The sequence below is a fragment of the Aethalodelphis obliquidens genome, unplaced genomic scaffold (assembly GCF_003676395.1).
Source record: "Aethalodelphis obliquidens isolate GAN/ISIS:26980383/991018 unplaced genomic scaffold, ASM367639v1 scaffold31, whole genome shotgun sequence".
NCBI lineage: Eukaryota > Metazoa > Chordata > Mammalia > Artiodactyla > Delphinidae > Aethalodelphis > Aethalodelphis obliquidens.
This window is the reverse complement of record NW_020837975.1, coordinates 21418888-21423121: the sequence shown is the minus strand read 5'-3', so window position 1 is coordinate 21423121 and position 4234 is coordinate 21418888.

Here is a 4234-nt window from a genome sequence, read left to right as displayed (position 1 = left end):
ATTACGTCTGGGGCTTCCCTGGTGGCGCAGTGGTTGAGAGTCCGCCTGCCGATGCAGGGGACACGGGTTCGTGCCCCGGTCCGGGAAAATCCCACATGCCGCGGAGCAGCTGGGCCTGTGAGCCATGGTCGCTGGGGCTGCGCGTCCGGAGCCTGTGCTCCGCAACAGGAGAGGCCACAACAGTGAGAGGCCCGCGTACCGCAAAAAAAAAAAAAAATTACGTCTGCTTGCTTTTCCTCAGTCAAGACTTTGTTTTGTTTTATTTTTTAATATATTTTTTATGTGGACCATTTTTAAAGCCTTTATTGAATTTGTTACAATATTGCTTCTGTTTTATGTTTTGGGTTTTTGGCCGGCAGGCATGTGGGATCTTAGCTCCCCGAACAGGAATCGAACCTGCACCCCCTGCATTGGAAGGTGAAGTCTTAACCACTGGACAGCCAGGGAAGTCCCTGGTTTTGGGTTTTGGTTTCTATAAACCCATCTAACATTGTTCACAATAGAGTAGTGCCTATCAAGGGCCACTATAAATCTCTTTCAGACACCCGAGAACTGGAAAATTACTGAAGACTGCAAGTCTATTCTCTGAAAATCCACATCCTGTAGAGACACAGCCAGCCTGGGTACTGCTGGACGAGAATAGCCATAAACCCGCCCCCTTTTCCTGCACCTTGCCCTTTGAAGCCCAATAAAAGACTCAAACTCCCACCCTTCGGTGCCGATGCCACTCTATGTGCCTGGCCCCTTTCCTCCCTTGGAAAGTAAATAAAAACTCTCTTTTCTCTCCTTGCTAATATTTCTGTGAATTCTTTCACAACCTATGTTGGCTCACCTAACAGTTTCCAGCTTGCCCAATTTTTGTTAACACAGATATTTTGACCCATGGGTTTGCATTTCTAGCCTGGGCCAGGCTTGGTCTTCTCTGTTACAGACACTCACTCACACACAACATAACTGTAACTAAAAGGAAAGTTTTAGCAAAAAGTACTTAGCCTTACTATGTATGATACACCTTGGTATTTATTATTATATTGCAATTGAAAAATGGTAATTAGAACCCATTGTGTTGATTTCGCAGTCCACAATGGGCCACAACCCATAGTTGGCAAACAATGGTATGGAGAAGTTCCAAGACATAGGTGTCAAATAAAAGTGCATTTGAATAGGTTCCCCACTTGTTTTAGGCTAGTCGCTTAACCTCTAGAGACATCAAAATCCTCAACTGTAAACTTAGAATAATAACAGAATTTACCTCAACTGATTTTTATGAAGATGAAATGAGGATAAAAATGAGAAATGCCCACTCTGTGGTAGACACTAAACATTTGTTAGTTCCTTTCCATATACTATAAAGGGAATGTACTAACATCTCTTTCTCTAGATGGTAAAATAAAATTCACCCAGCAGTGAAAAAATATAGAATTCCAATAGAAAAAAAGGAATGAGCTTCCTCTTCCGTGGAGAGAATTTAGAAGGGTTTGGGGACAGTCAAGGCAGGATTCAGCCCCAGTTAATGTTTTTGAACAAGTGCGTAATGGCAGCCAAAGACTGACACTGCTCCCTGCTCCTCTCCGTAAGTGAAGTTTTCTGGTTTCAAAGCCCCTCACAGGCCTAAGGTGACAGCTGTGTAAGAACAAAGCTTCTCTGTTTATGTCCTCAGAGTGAGGACAGATGCAATCTGAGACTTGGTTTGGTGCAATTTCACAATGATGCCCACTGATAGGTGAGAATTTGGTCCAAGGAAGAACCATGTGGGACCCCTCCAATGCCGCCATGAAGCAGGCAGACACTACCCCTTCTGCTCGAACATACGTTATAAAGTGCACTTTGCTTCTGTGGTCTGATTCATCCAGCTTCACGGTAACTGAGGGACTGCTATCATGGCAGGAAAGCCCAAGCTTCACTATGTCAACGCATGAGGCAAGATGGTGGCCATCCGGTGGCTCCTGGCTGCAGCTGGAGTGGAGATAGGTCCTCCTAACTTGGATCTAAATTGACTATCAAAGTGCTTTTCTCGTATAAGCTAGGAGACTTCCACACTTGGGGAGCTGGGGATGATTTTTCATTACATAAAAATAGCTGCACATTAGAAAAGAAATGGACTGATTTGACCAAATGAATACGTAAATAATCCTGCCTATGGAAGAGCAGGAAAACAATTTTTTTTTCAATTTTAAAGGAAACAAAAGAAACATCAACTAATCCAATTGCGTGAACCTTATTTGGATTTCATTTCAACAAACTGTAAATATTATTTGTGACACATACAACAAGTGGAAACTTGATGGTTGATTGAGCATTAGTTATTAAAGAACTATTGTTAATATTTTAGGTGTGATTTTAGGTTTATTATTGTGTTTATGTTCAAAATAGTTCTTACGTTTTAGAAATATGCATCAAGTATATAAGGATGAAATGATATGCTATCTAGGATCTTCCATTTTTACAAGAAGGGGAGGGTGGATGGGCATATAGATGACACAAGATTGGCTTGAGTTGATCATTATTAAAGATGTAGGAAGGATATGAGAACCACTGTACTTTTATTTTTGTACATGCTAGAAATTTCCACAATAAAAGGATGAATGTATATAATATTAGAAAATAAATGTAGTTAAAGTTGATATAATCACAAATATGGGAATGAGCCAGCTGTAACGAACCATCTGTTAAAGATTTAATACGTTCACTAAGCAATGATTTGGGGGGAGGGCACCTCTAGTACCAGGCTCTGTACTAAGTTCTGGGGATACAGAAATGAATGAGACAGACACAGTCCTTGCCCTCAGGCAGCTTACACTCTAGTGAGGATGCAGACAAGGAAGTGGGGGATTAAAAGAGGGGTGGGAGCCTCTAGGAGGACACCCAAGCATTTTTACAGTGTTAAAATGCCATATTCCCTGGAGCACATGTGGGACTCTGTTGAGTGCTTCCCTCTAGAGGTATCCCTGAGAAAAGCACATCTTGACTCAGGTCAGAAGGACACAGCAACTCTGTGCTGGTTTCCTGGGGGAGGGAGTCATGGACAGACTCCAGAGATCTGGTCCCTCAGGGGAGAGCAAGCAGTAAAGGAGGGTTTCAGGTGAGGTGTTGTCCTGCAAAGGGAACCTCCAGTGTGCTCTCTTGGCCTCCCAACAGCATGTTTACCTAAGCCTCGGGATTACACTTTGTCGATTGCTTCACGAATGCACAGGATGTTAGCCTTGTCCGTTATCAGGTTCATGAAGAAACAAGTACATAAAAATGCAAACAGTGCCAGTTTAGGTTGTTTAATTTCTATAAATCAGCAACCCACAGTTTTCGTTGTGGTCCAGCGTTGGGGTTCAAGGATGTGTTCAGAGCCCCCAGGCAGGATGAGTTCAGCACAGGAGGTTGAAGTAGGGGGGGTATTTTGAGAGGATCCCAGGCCTCCTTTTCTTCAGCCCAACCTGACAGAGGAGGGTGTGGGACAAGGCTTACCAGAGGCTCTTGGTCGGGACTTCTGGGTTCTCTGGGCCCAGAGGCAGATCCTCACAACCCCATCTCCATCGGTCTCACAAGCAACATCACACCAGCAAGTCCCATCCTACCTCGGCCACCCTCCCACAGTGACCACCCACCATCCCTTATGTTGTCTTGAACTGGGTGCTTTATAAATTGTTGCCCACACACCTCACTGTCTGTATAGTCTGACCCTGTGGGATCATGTAGAGCCACAATAAACTGTTCCACTGAGCAAGTTAGAAACCCCCAATTCTCAACCTTTTCACCATCAAGACCCCTTTTCAAAATATAAAGTTGAATGGAGGCAGGTAATATACAGTAGAGGCCCCTGGTGGCAGCATCTTGGGGGTCAGTGGCCCCATGGGTACTGCGTGCTGGGGGACACTCAATACCCTGTCCTGATCTCACAGGGAGAGAAAGTCTTTCCAGAGACATTAAAACTCCATAACTAGAAGAACTTCCCAGTCCCTTCCCACCAGTGATATCCCCCTCCCAAATCACTACCTAATCACTGACAGAGGTGGAGGCAGGGTGGAGGTGAATTGAACTTGCAAAATAAGCAGTTACGTGCTGCAACCCATGCTTTTATCTTGGTGGCTCTAATCCAGATTTCCAGGTGGCCATGATCACTGTCTTCTGTGTGATCATCCTGCCAAACTCAGAAATCCTACAGTCTCCACAGTCTGCACCAGACAGAGGCCATGCTGTGGAATGAAATAACAAAAATGCTGTGGAATGAGATAATAAAAAT